Source organism: Gavialis gangeticus, unplaced genomic scaffold, assembly GCF_001723915.1.
Source record: "Gavialis gangeticus isolate Ggan-Ray unplaced genomic scaffold, GavGan_comp1, whole genome shotgun sequence".
Classification (NCBI taxonomy): domain Eukaryota; kingdom Metazoa; phylum Chordata; order Crocodylia; family Gavialidae; genus Gavialis; species Gavialis gangeticus.
The window spans coordinates 22,586,141-22,602,624 of record NW_017729031.1 but is presented as its reverse complement, the minus strand read 5'-3'; the positions used below and the strand labels follow the sequence as shown (position 1 = coordinate 22,602,624).

The 16,484-nt window shown below is 41.6% G+C and overlaps 1 protein-coding gene across 6 annotated transcripts in view; it reads right to left on the bottom strand.

Moving 5' to 3' along the window:
- The window catches only part of NCKAP5 (NCK associated protein 5), a 962,935-nt gene that overhangs the window by 868,926 nt on the left and 77,525 nt on the right, over positions 1 to 16,484 (bottom strand). The window contains exon 1 of one of the 6 annotated variants that reach the window (XM_019522511.1): positions 2,064 to 2,194. The exons of the other annotated variants lie outside the window; for them this stretch is intronic. The gene's annotated coding sequence lies outside the window, so the exon portion shown is untranslated. Of the gene's footprint in view, positions 1 to 2,063; positions 2,195 to 16,484 lie in introns of those variants that run through there. 6 annotated transcript variants of the gene reach the window in all.

Below are 16,484 nucleotides of genomic sequence, written 5' to 3'. Positions count from 1 at the left end.
AAGGGGGGGGGGGGTCATTCTTACCATTCAGTCCTTCAGACCCCTGCTGGCCTGAAGCACAAGTGCTCCAAACTCGAGCTAGCACCAAACACCCATCAACATTTGTGCAGCTCACAGCGTAAGGTGTAACAAGGCCCTGAGGCTCCTAGCCAAGACTGCTTACAGGCTAAGCCAGGGGTGGGCAAAATGGCTGATCCAGCCAGAGGCCAGACTTCATTTCCCAGCTGCCCCTGCCCACATCCTTGCAACCAGTTTCCATGGAGATCCCAGGAACAGGGCCAGGGTTTCCAGGGAGACCGGGCCCAGCAGTGCTGAGGCAGGGTGCACAGCTGGATGGGGAGCTGCTCAGGGGCTGGGGCAGAGCTGCAATCTACTGGCTGCATGCCCCTTCCAAGTAGTGTGGGCTCCTGGGGTCTCCATGGAAACCAGCTACAGTGATGTGGGTAGGGCTGCTGGGAAATGGAGTCCACCATGGGCCCAATCCAGCCTGTGGGTCAGATTTTTCCAGCCCCTGGTCTAGGCCTATCCAGAGTTAAATATTGAGAGCTAAGTGTATCTGCTAGATGTGAAAGGATAATATCCCATAAAACACAGGCCAAGATTTTGAAAACTGAACAAGTAGTGTGGGTGCCAAGTAAACGCTTACCCTTCAGAAATCAGAATGGAAAAGGGGTTCTCAAGCTGGGTGCCCAGAATTACCAGAGGCAAGATTGTTTGGGGCTGATATCTTTTATTGAGCCACCTGCAAGCAACTATGCAGTTGCACAATGGAGCTGGTCCAGTAAAAGATACCATCCACAAAAACGTGTCTCTTCCTGGACCAACATGGCATTAACTTCACTTTACCCCCAACATTACTAGATGCTTTTGGAAGTCCTGGTCATAGATCCTACAGATCTTCCAGGGCCCTGTACAGAACTGCTAAATATTTTAGTCAGACAAACCAAGAACCAGTTTGGCCGTCAGAACCAGCCACTCTGCAAAGAGATAAAGTCATCAGTTAACAAAAATGCTGACAGACAGGTTCCTGACAGAGAAGTTGAAGGCAATAAAGTCCAGACATTTCTATGCAACATATTTTTGTCTGAGAGAGAGATACGCCTACCAGATAAATCTACCTCCCTGCAAGAAAGCTACAGGTAGCAGGCCAGAGTCATCAACTTGATGATGTATCTTGAAAATACTCATTTTATCATACACAAAGAATGTTCACTGCATTATAATAACCTACAAACCAGAAGAATCAAGCTGTTGTGTTTAACACACATTTCTGCCTGTAATCCACCTAAGAAAATTGTCTTGGTTAGTCATATCTTCATTTTTAATGGCACTAAAGTATGCTTTGATGTACATACTGTTGGAAAAGTGTTATATTGCCCAGAAAAAAAAATCCAAGAGATTTAAACCTGTACATCAGACAACTCAAAACTAGGATTTCAATAGAGTTCTGGCAATATATGCCTGCCAGATATGTGCCCCACACCAGTTACATCCTTTTGAAACATGAAAATGAGTGTATTGCTGTAGTTTTAAAGTGTATATGAAGGCAGTAGAACAGCTTTCCCCATCTTCCTCCTGCATACCCCAATTATAATATAAAGTGAGTGTCCCTGGGGCAATAAAGAATTCATTCTAAACAGCCTTTTCAGTCCCAAGCCACTTCTGCGGAGATTGTCAACAAGTGAATATATTTCTTCGTGGATATCAGTCTGCTCGACTGAATTGAAACCAATAACCCCTTTAAAAGTTTATGCTCTTTAAAAGTTTGTTCCAGCTTAAACAATTCTATCAATTTAAGACCTATGCTTTATACTTGAAATACTATAGCTGGAACTGATAACAGCTCAAAAAAGAGGGAAGAAACTGAAAGTGCAGTCACTGGCATAACATAAGCTACGAACAGCTACCAGTTAGTAAAAATTTTCAGTCAATGCATATGTTGGCTAAAATTGAACAGGTGACAGAGGAGAAAGTCTCTGTATCTCATCACCAATCCTTTGAGACATTCAATCTCTCTGGAATGTGTTTTCTAACTGAAATGTTATCCTCTGCTCATCACATACATTATACAGTAGAATTCCTTATGAAGACTCCCTGCTGACATCAGTGTGTGTGTCGGGTTTATCCATGGCTTCTTTCAGAAAGTGGGCACGGATACATGCAGACATCTGAAGTCTTGTAAAAACTGCACGAGTCTTTTCAGTAAACAAATATAAGAAAAAAGAAAGCTTTCCCAATTGTGAAGGTCATTACTAAGTGTACTGAATGAACCAAAAAATGTTCGTTATATATCAACATCACCGTTATCTTGCCAGGTCTAAAACAGTCAATATCAACATCACAGTTATCTTCCTAGGTCTAAACCAGTCAAAAAGCTGATATCTATTCCATAACCATTTTCTGTCTTTCCAAACAGTACAGTGTTTAAAAAATATTTTTAGGGTCGAATGACCACAAAACCCCACCTTGGAAAAGCATCAGAAAATTTTGCATGGTGATTAAAATCAGACTATTAAGCTGGTTTCATTAACACACCCACATGCCTCCCTCTAATGTTATTCGTGTGATGGTAGGGTTGAAAGCGACAAAAAGAAAACTTATTCCAGCATTCTTGTGTTAATGGATGTGCCAGACGTCTGTCTTCAGACCTAGGTGACAAGGGAAACAGGAAAGTGCAGTGACATCTGCAACTCAAAACTGAACCAAACATTTTCTGTTTCACCTACAGGATGTTCCACAGCAACCCTGTGAGGACAGCTTGACCAAGTAAAGCTCAGCACACCCAGGTATGTGATCAGACTCGTCAGCAGTTTGCCAGCACTAATGTACTGTACGTTCACACACACTGGATTAGGCAGCTATTTAGATAAGCAAACTGCCTCTTTTCAGAAGGGGAAGGAGAATCCTAGTGCTGTCATGTGTTAATGCATTAATTATATCAGAAAAATTCCAGCCTCGGAGGCCAAAACACTTAACTAACTAGAACATTATAGGAAACAAGGCTGCGAACACCACACTACTTCATGCAGTCTATCCAAACATCTAATCTTTCTAGTCAACTGTGAAAAAGTTGCATCAATGCAAAATCAAAGAAACCACTACCAAAGGAAAACAGCTTCAAGAAAGTCAGCTGAGAACTGGCTATTGACAATAAAGCTAATTATGAAATCCTGTTTAAGATCAATAACAGTTTTTTTTCACAAAGATGACCTGCAAGTTGCTCTGCAGTCTGGAGCATCCCATACTCAGCTCCATTTGCATTCTGTTCCACTACGTCCTCTATGTGAAGAGGCTAAACCTAGAGTCAAGATCTCCCTCTGCAGTATCTGACTAAGGATGTTCCTCCCAAACATGTATTGGTTCGGACTGGGGAAAGGCAAAATCTTACCCGAAGTTTTATTCTACAGATACAACAGCACAAATCTGCACTGTTGTTAAACTTTCTCCTTGTTTGAACCTTCACTTTTCCATCTACCTTTCCAGCTTCCTTGTGCAAGACATTCTCCTTCCATTTGTCAAAGAAAACACCACCTGTCAGGACTATTTCTAGGAGTTAACCTAGTAAAATTAAGGGATTAAAACTAGCAACCTATTTATGGGTTCAAAAAATACTGGGAATTTCAGTGAGTCATAAAATACAAAAGATGGCATTAACAACGTCTTGATAATAATACCTGTCAGAATAAAATTCATGAGACAAGTTTAAAGGATTTGTATTTTGATCTTTCACCAAGTTAATTAACGGGATTACTACATTCACTTAAAGGGATAAGATGGGCTACAGAGCACCCATAAAATGAGTGGCCACAAGATTGTACTCAGAATGGTAACACAAATGGGTGACGTTTCTATCATTTCTTTATCCCATAACAAGCATGATTCATCTGAGGCCATTTTCTGTTCTTATTCTATTTTTTCCTGATAAAAAGACCATGAACATTTAATAGACTTCTAACAAAATCAAGGCTGTAACCTTTACCGCATTTCACCTTTTGCTTGGCTGTCCATTTTTATTGTGGAGTTGTAAGGTCTATGCTGGAGAGAAAAAGTGAATAGCCAGTAAATTACACCAAAGAACCCTGAAAAGGTCAAAGGATTACACATTGCTGTTTGCTTTTATGGAACATATGAGGCATTCAAATTGTGGAACTAAATACTTGTGACAAAAATGACAGGAGATAAAAACGAGTAGGCCTGAATCTGCTGTTGCTGAGACAGTGACTGATGGGATTGGAAAGGGATATATATTGCAGTGTTTTCTTCTTTAAAAAAAAAAAAACAAGTTTGGAAAGAAGCTGATCATTGTAGATTCTTCGCTCAAGGACAGAAGTCAAATGACTTTTGATGGCACTTAGGGCTACATGAAGAATGGGACAAAGCTTGGTGATACTCACAATAACTGTCCTGCAAAGAGGAGACCACAGTCCATGAGTTAGCCATTTAAATTCCATATATAAGGCATGGAAAGCATTAGATATCTGGGAATGTGGACCTGGACCTGAGTAGCATGCTGAGTTAGGGGACCCTTAAGCTAACCAAAAGAAAACACAGAAAACAAGTGCATCTAAAATCTCACCTCCATCAGAGCTCAGGCACCCCCATGCAGGCCTGAGCGAGACATCCATATAAAGTCAGGATTCACAGCTCCAAACTTTCTCCTACCGTTAGGAACCTAAGCCCTTACTTTTGGGGATAGAAGCCTAGCTCATGCCTAACTCATATATGCGCATTAACGCAGTGTGTGTCCATTGGCTTGAGACTAACTTTAGTCCCAAATCGATCCACACACCCACATTAATGTGCATTAGTGTGTGCACATGTATACACATGAATTGCTTTAATGTCCATTAGGCAAATGCACATTAAGTTTAAGCGCATGTAAAAGCACATGTAGACACGACCTTTCAGTCCCATTTTCATCTCTTGTGGTGGTGTTAATCAGGAGTACATCTATGTAAAAAAAAGTTACCCTGGCAAGAAACCAGTGAAAAACAAATCAACATCTTACTCCAACTCTCCACCACAGGCAAAAGAGTTCAATTCCAACTGGAATTTTACAAAATGTGTGTAGTGCTTGCAACAGATGCCAGACAGATGGCAGTGTCAGAAGACCTCTCTTTTCCACAACATACGCAGAAAAAGCAGCATCTCTTCTGCATCCCTGCCTAACCTATTTTCCAGAGGGATCACCAAAATGTATTGATTTCCCATTTATGTTTGATTCTTCCCTGCTTAGCTGGGACTGCCAAGAGGGATGGTAATTAATGCTAGTTATAACCATGGCTTTGCAATCTGGAGCACAAGGCTATCAGGAATTAGTCTCTGAACATCTGTAACTACTTTAAGTCACTACCACTTAGAAAGAGAGGCATCTCATTGCCACGCCTTGAGCAGTCCAGAATTTTGGCAATTTTTTTTTTTTTTTTTACCATCTTTGCCAAAAATTGGGCATGGCAGAGTCACAGTTTTTGCTTATGTCTTGTTATATACACAAAAATGAAAACAGTTTACTCTGCTCATTTTTACGATAAAATTGACTTTTATGAAAAATTTCAAAGTTGTGCTAATGGAAGTGTCCTGTGTCTCATGACCTATCACTGCAAAACGTGATTTGATTCTGAATAGGAACAGAGCCCAGAAAAGTGAAAGATCATTTATTTACTGATAATTCGTAATCATGGATGTGAGAAATGATTAAGAGTTTCTTAACTTTTTTGTAGCATATAAACCTCTGATTTCATTCTGTGAAGCACTCTGTGATGTTATGAAACATTCATGAGGCTAAAAGGAAAACTCTAAAGGTAAAATCATAGGCTAAATAAACATCCCTTGTTTCTGTTACTACTAACACGTTGGGTGCCAAACCTCGCACTTCCTGTTCTGATGGAACAACCCATTTACTTTGGTGCCCTGCACGTAGTCTGCAGAATTTTTTGCTAACAAATCTGGGCATCTTAGGATGATATATGGTCACCCACATTATGTAAAAGTTCTTACTTTGCCATTTGGACTTCCCAACAACTGTAAATTTAGAAGAGAGGCAGCAAATAATGATGCATCCCCAAAATCAAACCAAAGAACAATCTGTTCAGTAGACCTCCTTGGGCAACAAGGTATCATTCAGCAGCCCCAGTCTGCCACTACCTCACTGTCACTGCTGAGCTCAGACGTAATAATACTGGTGGCTACAGAGAGATGCACCTTGGTCCTGACAGCTGGTTGGCCCTGGCAGAAGTTCAGAGGAAAGAGAATCCACCTTAAATTCAGCCAAGTTTATATCACTGAAGGATCAGTTCCAGCAGTACACAGCACCATCACATGCACCATTTCCTTTCCTTTAAGTTAGTGATAGGAAAATAGCTCGTTTAGGACAATTATGTCACCTCTGCTATCCTTATAATGGCAGGGTTTTCCTTGCACTTGTGAAATTTCAGGGAGATTCTCACGTCAGCTTAAGTCTGCTTGTTCCTTCTCTTTGGCACAAAGTGAATTGAATGGACATGACAGCCTGGCTCCTTGTGAATACAAATGGGGCAATTTGGCCCTACCTTATATAAAACAGGAATGCTCTGAGAGAGTTTGAACATAATTGATTGTATCTTTTTAGTAGCGTAGTTGATGTAAGAATAGGTACAGAATAAACAAAAAAAGGTCCACCTCCCCAGGTCCTTCCTCAATTTCTATGCATCTTATGGTCAAGAAAACTGCAGTGGAAAAATTAAAGGGTGGATTGTGTCTCTGAGGGTGAGGAGGAAGAGAAAAACACCTTTTCTCTAAATGATACAAAAGGGGTTAGTGGTATTCCATGCTATTTCCCTGCAAGGCTGGTGAAACTATGCCTAGAATGGTTCTTTTGCTGCTGGCCCAAAGTATACAGGTAAGTTGGAGTGAATTCAGACAACAGCAAGAAAAGTTAAAGTATTAACTTGTACAGGGAAAGAGTAACAAAGCTTCACATAGTCCTGTTAAACAATGACAGAAGAAAGACAGGCTGGAGAAGCCATTACTAATCTACGTGTGCTTGAGGAAAGTGTATAAATACCAGAAAAATGGGGAATTGGTTGATTTATTGATAAAGGGGTGAATCAGAGAAAAGTAAGGCAATACTGTTGAGTATTAGAGAAGATACCTAAAGTGAAATCCAATACAGACTGTGGCATCATCTTCCAAGGGACCTGATGATAGACTTGTCATATTAAAACTGAAGCACAATAAACTGCAGAGAATGATGCTGCACTGATACGATGGACTACAGCCCCCAGCAGGGTTTTTCCATTTCTTTTTTCACCCAATTCCATTGTAATGGCTGATCCACATTAAAAGCTATTAAGCTCAAAGGGTCTTGCTTTGGAAAAACATAAAAAAGCACAGCCCCTCCCTTCCCCCCCCAGGCAATCAGCTGCTAACAGTGTCTTCCTTTAGTTTCCCTATGAGGGGACTGGCTGTCACAGGCTGACTTCAAACCTTGCCATCTGCCAGAAACTTAATAAAAATGTAAATTTTTAAAAATGCCCTTTAATCTCTCATTTAAAGGTCCATAACTCTTCTATGTTTTTTTCATCCTACCAGTCTCCAATTCATCTGTTTTCAGTCATATCAAATGACATAGAACAGAAATGCAGTATATGGTGGACTACCATTAGCAACAACATTGGATTACAGAGGGAGCAACTGGAGAGAATCCGGAGAAAGAGAGGTTAAGTTCTCAGCGACTTCTTTTGTCAAGTATTTTCCCATTTTTAATATGATGCAAACACTGCTTAACCATACACTTACTAAAAAGTATTTAAATTGCACTTGGTCCCTCCCGCATTTAGTGAAGTTCAAAGAATCTTTCTGTGTAGTGTGGAGATAGTCTGATTAGCATGTGGTCATGCTATTTCTGATGGGAGAAAGGCCAGTGACTTTAGTCTAATGTAATCTTTTTGCCAGTCTACTTTTAAGGTGATTTTTAAAACTCGGACTGGGATACATACTAAAGAGTTTATTTGCCAAAACCTGCAGTTGTCTATAATCCAAGGCAAATCACTGATTTCCTCTATCTCAATATCCCCACCTGGAATATAGGGGTAAAAATACTTTGCACAGGATATTTTAAGCATGAGTTCATTTTTGTCAGTAGCTTTGACAATGAAACATGCTCTGCCAGTGCCACTGCTATGTTTTATTATCATCATTTAGCAACCATCTGGCTTCCTTACTGTTTAAATAGGGTTTTTTAATAGAAATGTTCTTTATAGAAATGTGTATAAGCAAACAGAAGGCCAAGCTGAGTTTTCATTTCAACCTGGCCCATTCTCCTGATGTTAATGATCAAATTGTGTGAGTGTAACTGGGAACCGAATTTGGCCCAATATAGGTGTACGTAAAGGATACTTACAAGACTTTACACTAAAGGAAAACCCAACATACAAAAATTTTCACAAGAAAGAGTCCCTGACAGCCACCAATTAAAAGATTTGTTCACACGCCTTGGGAACAGAAGATACAACCAACAGGGTTGTGTTTTGTGACTTGAACTATTCAGCCATACAAGGGAGCAAGCAAATGTCCTTGTACCTCATGTCTAAGTTATCCAGGACTTGAATCTGGGAGCAAGGAATTAAATGAGGCCATGTTCCAATTTACCATGTTACAAAATCAGGTGGGGAGACAGCAGCACTTTGATTCTACAGTATTCACTGCCCAGAATAGCCGAGTAAAAACGTTGCAATACTTGACAGACGGGAAAGGCCAGAAGTGAAATTACTAACCGCCTCCCTGAGAACAAGGGAAAAAATCATGTAGGAATTGTTACCCTGGGCAGTGTCTCAGAGTCATTTCTGGTAAGGGGAAGCTTATGCACTGCACCTTGTTCAGGGCTGTGCCTACAATCATCATTTATCCCATAAATTTTAAACCATGGCTGTTTAAAGCCTTTTCTTGTGACAGAAAATTTTTGTGGTGATGGAAAATAAATGGAATTCACTTGATTAAAGACTAGTAAATAGAAACGACAGAAACTGCTTCCTATGAACATCATGATATATACACAATCAATAACAACATGACAGAATTTGAGCTTTAGGGGAAGAAGTTATTAGTTTTAGTAAAAGGATATAATTAAATACAAGAGAACTCTAAGGATTCTTGAGTGGAGAGGGGAAGAGGATGGCCAGTCTGAGACTTTTTGTCTTGTTCTATTGTTGTCTTTTCTTTTCAATCTAATTCTGCGATTTCTTTTACTTGTGCGATCTTAAGCTCTGGCTATAGAGGATATCGGAACAGATTCCTAGCATTCAAAACTGTGGCTTAACAAAGAAATGTATTTATTAGGATACCGTGGGTCATATTATAGTTTAACAATCTCCTTCAGTAGCAATTCTTCATAGATGTTAAAATTCTAGTAATATATCTAAGTCATTACTTTATAAATATTCTACATCTCAGATCCACATGGAACACTTGGGCATTTTAGTACCAGTGTAATATGGGAATTGAATGGCTTGGAGTATAAGAAATTAGAACATTAGCCTTTCACCTCTTCAACACTGTTTCAAAATCAGACCTGGTTGATACCGAATGAAACCCTGTTGACTGTTCAACGACCTCTGTGAAATACTTTAATTTGATTGTGGACAGGTTTCTACATAATTAAAATAGCCAACATAGTTGACACACTGGAATATTCTTCCTAATAACTCATCTATCCCCCCCCCACACGCACACACTTGTAAGTAGAAAATATTTAGAAAGTTTGAAACAATTTAAAAACAAAAAGGATACAGTCATCTTTGAAATCCTTAAACAAAGTAGCACTTGAGCAAAGCACTTTGGGAAACCCAGAGAATGGTGTTGTATACTGAAAAGTATGAATGTACAGACCAATAAACATACATTGCCAATAGATACCTCAACTCAAACCACTTCAAAGCAGCATTTGGCGAAACCTACAATAGCGTGGATCACATTACAAAATCTCATGGTCGGTGTTGTTCATAGTGTCTGCTACAAGAGAATAAAATTTTCCCCGCTCCAGTGACATGGTGGGATAGTTGCCAAATCATTCGTTTCAATGAAATTGCAACGACAGTATAAAATTGGTGCTCCAAAATCTATATTCCTACATGGGACAGAAATGGAGCAGTGTTTGCATTTTTGGAACTGAAAATAGAAATAGTCACAAGTAGATACACAAGTTCAATGTCCAAGTAGGCTAGTTTCCTTGAAAAGAAGTCATGACAACTGTTTCAAGCAGCGATGGGATTTAGAAAGGCAAAAAAGAAGCCCCCAGTTTACATGCACTTCAGAAATGGGACAATAACATAGAAACCTGGTTAGTAAGACACTAACTGCTTCCTTATTGGTTTAAGAGCATGAACTCAACCTGAGACTTTACCAGTTAACATACGAGTCACCAGAGATTTCCATTGTCTTGGATTGCTTCATACTCTCCATGCATTCAATCAGGAACCTTTCATGACAGATGCATCCTGGAATATTCAGAGGAACTGTTGTTTGAATATTATATACATCTTTAAGCAATTGTTATTAATTGTGTCTCTGGGTCAGTGGGTGAGAAGGAATGTGTCTTGCAAAACCAAGAGCAGGGGTGGCTAATTTGCAGCATGGGTGCCAAAAGTGACAGAGGCCGCCTGTGTGTGTCCAGATTAGGGACGGGACAGGCAGCATAGTAGCAGACAGGGCAAGGAACAAAAAGCAGAGCAGCAGATTGGGTAGAGAAAGGAATCAGAGTGGCAGTCAGGGAGTGTGCGGCGATAATTTATGGTACACCTGCCAAAAATAGAGGGCACCCACTGATCCAAACAATGGGGCTATGCATTCAAATGGCCAATGATGAAACCGTGCAGTTAACAAGGCTTTTGATGCTTCATCTTTCTGGGGGGAATCACTGGTCGTTTGAACTAGCTCATGAAAACTGAGATGATAAACATGAAACCAAATAAGGTAACAGCTCCTGAGGTGGGCAGGGCAAGGCATACAATCCAAGGACAGACAAGCAAAAGATATGAAGGGGAAGTGCCTTTCATGTTCTCCATGGTGACAATCTGGTAAGCTAGGCATCTGTATAACCTTTTCTTTTTCAGCCAGGTTTTCTTCAAAATGCTTTTGTTCTGAAAAAGCAAGGCTTGGGTTTAGCTGCTCTAACTCATCATCAGATAAACAGAACTGCATGTGCTGAAGCATGGACTGGTGCCACCTTAGGGGTGCATGTGCTCCCCCCCCCAGTGACCAGTCAGCAACCGGGGGGGGGGGGCCAAACCAGTTTATGCAATGTCTGTCCCCAACCTTGCTGATTTAAGATAAACCAGACTCTCCCAGCGTCCCAGCATGGTCTTGAGGCTGGGCGGGGCTCTCTGTTCCGTAGCAGAGCTGGCAGCTCCCCTCTGCTCCCTGGCTACAGCTCCAGCAGAGACTTGCAGGCACAGCAATGTCTGCCTGGTTTCTTCCTGCTTTCCCCTTCCCACTCCCTGCTAAGCAGGGATCCCCAGTCCCCTCTGCCCTACACACGCTGGCTATGGTCCGTGCTGTGGCAGAGAGCAGTGCTGGCTTAGCTCTTTTCGGAGCTAATCCACAGCTCAGCTGATAATGATCCTCAGTTCCTTCTTTGTTTAAGAAGAGTTTGAACTAATGAGAGAGGCTGTTTGTTTTCTCATGGGGTGATGCATGCTGATAACAGAGCTGATAAATGCTCTGTTATCAAGGAGTGCCAAATCCTGCCACGTGGGCCGAATCCTGCCACGTGGGCCTGGCCATGCCATCCTCAGCTCAGCCCTGTGGAAGGGCTGAGCACCCCCCGGCTTCTAGTCTGAGCTACTGCAGGTATGTGCCTATATATCTGAGATGAGTGTGTAGTTACAAAGTGATGCAGCCTAGCCAGGTTAGACTAACCTGCAAAGTTTCATAGTTTCATAGTTTCTAGGGTCGGAAGGGACCTGAACAGATCATCAAGTCTGACCCCCCGCCCCCGGCAGGAACGAGTGCTGGAATCATAATACCACAGCCAGATATCTATCCAACCTCCTCTTGAAGACCCCCAACCATAAAGTAATTCCTCCTGATATCAAGCCTAAAACTGCTCTCAATCAATTTATGGCCATTATTCCTTGTTATCCCAGGTGGTGCCCAGGGGAACAGAGCCTGACCTATTTTCTGCTGGTTCCCCCTAGTGAGTTTATAGAAGGCCACCAGATCTCCTCTCAGTCATATCTTATGGAGGCTGAATAGATTCAGGCCCTTTAGTTTGTCTTCATAGGGCTGGCCTGCTGCCCCCTGACCATGCAAGTGGCCCTCCTCTAGACTCTTTTGATGCCATCCACATCCCTCTTGAAGTGCAGCGCCCACAGCTGGATGCACTACTCCAACAGTGGCCTGACCAGTGCTGCATAGATAGGAAGGATCACTTCTCTGGACCTGCTTGTGATGCATCTGTAGATGCACAACAAGGTGCAGTTAGCCTTAGCGACTGCTTCCTCGCATTGGTGGCTTATGTCCATCCTGGAGTCAACAATGACTCCAAGATCCCTTTCTGCCACCATGTTGACAAGAAGGGAGTTCCCCAGCCTATAGGTATGCTGCAGGTTTCTTCTCCCTGGTTGCAGCACCTTGCACTTGTCTGCGTTGAATCCCATCCTATTCTCATCCACCCACCCCTGTAACCTGTCTAGATCTAGTTGGATTCTGCCCCCCCCCCCCCACCCCCAGTGTGCCAACTTCTCTACACATCTTTGTGTCATCAGTGAATTTGGACAGTGTGCTTTCCACACCCACCTCCAAGTCACTGATAAAGATGTTAAATAGTACAGGCCCAAGGACCAAGCCCTGGGAAACTCCACTGCCCACATCCCTCCAGGTCAAAAATGACCTGTCCACCACCACTCTCTGGGTGCGACCATTGAGCCCGTTTGCCACCCATCTGACTGTGTAGGCATCAATGCCACAGTCACCTAGTTTTTTTTTTTTTTATGAGAATGGGGTGAGAAACAGTGTCAAAGGCCTTCTTGAAGTCCTGGTAGATGACATCCACCTCAACACCCTCATCCATGGACTTTGTGAACTGGTCGTAAAAGGATTGAAATTGAATCTGTTCAGGCTCAGGCTTTTGAATACATGTCCCTAGCCTGAGAGACCCTAGACTAAAAAGGTGGCAGCTGGAGGCCTGACACCTAAGCAGGATGCTTCTTCAGCAAGCCTACAAAGGGGCCAGAGGTTCAGTTAAATCAAAAGCTGTGACACCTTGATTTCATAACACTAGGGAAGGAAAGTTTTTTCTTATGACCCCATTTGAGATCCATGTTGAAAATGTATGCTGGATACAAATCACTCCAAAAAATCAGTACATAGGTAGTGTGGATGCTTTTGTTATGCAGGGTAGTAAAGGCCAGAGCCATAAGTAATGGAGAGAGACTTGGCATCCCCTCTCTGCATCATGAGCAGAGCAGAAGCAAGGAAAGGGGAAAGCTGAAGAAGAGAGCAGTAGGTCTGCAATCACAGGATCTATTCCCCTGTTCCTCCCATAATGTACACACACAGCAGCATGTGCAGACACTATACCTGCCAGGCAGTAGATAATTCCCTTACGTACCCAGTGTAAAAAGTCCATCCACCCAAATTTATTTTGTAGAGTTCACCAGTGAGCTGTGAGGTGGTAACTCCTTTTGGTCATATATTTCTTGGCTCACTGGAGCATGGCAATCAGATTGCCTTTGGCTAGTGCAAAGGCAGCATCGGGGGTCAGGGCACAAAGATCCTTCTGCTTGTCCTTCCACATGCCACCCTTCCACATGGATTCTGAAGTCCCAAATTTCTACTCATTCAGTAAGCCCTGGGAATGGGTAATGGTGTAGAAAGGTGGGGTTACAACCAGCCCCTCAACACATTCGTCCATGGAGCTGGCCAGGCAAGCAATAAAGATAGGGCAGGTAGCAGCATTCTCAGACATGGCTCACCATGTGTGGCCCCTTGCAGGCATGCTCCCTGGGGCAAGGGAAACCATGTTCTGCACAAAACAGATGTCTTTCCTGGACATCACACAACTTGCAGTGTAACCTCACATCTAATGGCATGATATGGCTTGAATAGTAACCCCAAAAACATGGCACCCACAAAAAGTAGCTGCCACATTTGCTAGACAGTGTACAAAATGAATTGAGAGGCGAGATCATATGGGATTCTTACTTCACTTTTTAATCTGTTATTTCCTTTGCATGTGACAACTGATATGTAGTGTCACTTGTGCTATTGAGCAAACTAAACATCCAAAGTGTTCATTCCCCAGGTATTGTGCATTTGAAACACTTCACTCTAAGTGCAAGAGAAAAATAAAAATCAATGGAAGCACTCACGCATACATTTTCTAATCATTGAATTTCTGTTGCATTTTCATAGCCCAGAGGTGCATATAACCTGTTGTTAATACTCAACAATCAAAACAAAGATTTTAAATATTTGTAAAAATTGTGTCTGCCAAACTGCGAACATATATGAATTGTCCAGAAAGACCTTACAAATTAGGAATGGGGGAAAAAAGAAAGCAAATCATGCAGAAACTATTTAATCAAAGAATAAAGACAATTATAACATCTGTTAATCTTTTGTGTGGGTTATAATTAGATGCTGTGGAGGAGTAACCTTTAAAAGGGGATCCTTTAACATCTGCTAGAAGGACAAACACTGTGCAATAAATGACTCTCCAAATACAATCGACAAAACACAAGCAGTGCAGAGTTCACAAAAGCTGTGTATAAAAGATTAAGGACAGGAAAATATTTTGCAAAAGGTCAGTTCCTGCAGCCCTGCAGCCTGAATAATGATGGCAAGTTTGGAGCCCAATTCAAATCCAAGCTTGATTGCACCTTTGGAAAGCAATTCTTTTCTCATTTGTATCATTACACTGAAAGCACATGCTATTGCAGTGTATTATGTCAGCTTATCTATCAATTTAGAACAGTTTACAATACATCATACCCACATGTTTATTTTAAAAGACCAGTGTAGAATTTCAGTCTAATTAGGGTCATGTAATATAGCACTGGGCTTTAATAGTGATGTGATTTTTATTTTAAATAATTAATCACGCAGTAGCTTCACAAAGAACCCTAATTATTTACTAATTTTGCCCTTGAAAACATCCATATGTTTTAAGCTGCATTAACTCATTGAAAATGTCGGTCTAGCAGGGAAGTATTTTATTCAGTTTAACATGGCCCTCTACTGGCACAACACCCCCAAAACCTTATCAGTGTGATCCATTCAGCAAGATTCAAGGGAGTCTGTTGTTTGTACAAGCACATGTTACCACCAAGTCATTTTGTATCTGAGAAGATTTACCTAAGAGCTCAAGAAACTAGCAAAAAGAAAAATGACAGAGAAAAACAGGATAAACTAGGTCGTTATATTCTTCTAGCCCAAAGTTTCTGTGCCAGGAGAACTGCTTCCTTTGCTCTCCAGATCCAAGTCTGGATATCAGAATCATACTGAAGATAAAGGCAGACTGAACGCTATTGGGTAAAACAATTCATTTAGAGACAGCATTATTGTCAAGCAGAGCTGTACCTGACTCCAGCAGCAGGGATTTAAATGGGATGAATACCCACATGTAATTTCAGAAAAACTATTTAGGTTTAAGTTGCTATTGAGCATGGAATGGGTTATCAAAATCTGGCCAAGGCTGTAAGAGGAACAACAAATTGCTAACAAAAATAATCTCTTATTCAAAATAATTTCTGCCACCGTTCCCAGATACCCATAATGGCAATTCAAGACAACTGCAATCAAAATAAGGGAGGTGGTGAAATTTGCCTCTGATGTTTCATGCAGTAATTAAGTCTTCCCTATTTGTATGATGTCTGAATAACAAAGAAACAAAAGGACGTGGTAAACTGTTGAATTTAACAATTTAGATAAGGATGAATTATTATAATCAAGTTGTACTGTCAAAGAGATTAATTTGCTATACACATTTGATGCAGCATAGACAGCGTGTACCATCCAAAATTAGCCTGGCTCTGAAAAAAAAACAAATTCGGTGCGTCTCCACAAGCGCACACACGCAGGGGTGTGCATTCCCCATGGAACAAATAACAGTGGCACATATTTGTACCACTGCTATTTGTCTCTGGTCAGCCAGGCTCCCTTTCTGGTGGTGCATACTGCTGCCATGTGTGCCACACCACTTTTTTTTAGTGACAGTTGGGGGGGGGGGGTTGACACCAGGATCCCCAGTGCCAAAACCCCCATCGTGCTGCAAATCAGCAGCGCAGCAAACATGGGAACATGCCCATTCTGTCCTTTCATGGAAAGCTTACCAAACATGCAGTTTAACAATAGCGGTTGTTCTCTGTGGCTAGATGCAGATTTCAAAAAGCCCAAGGCAGAACTGATCTAAATTACACAGTTTTCTATAAATGGTGTAGTCTAGATCAGTAGTGAACAGAACACACATTCACCCTTTTGGGGGGCGGGGGGGGGGGAATCTTAGCCCA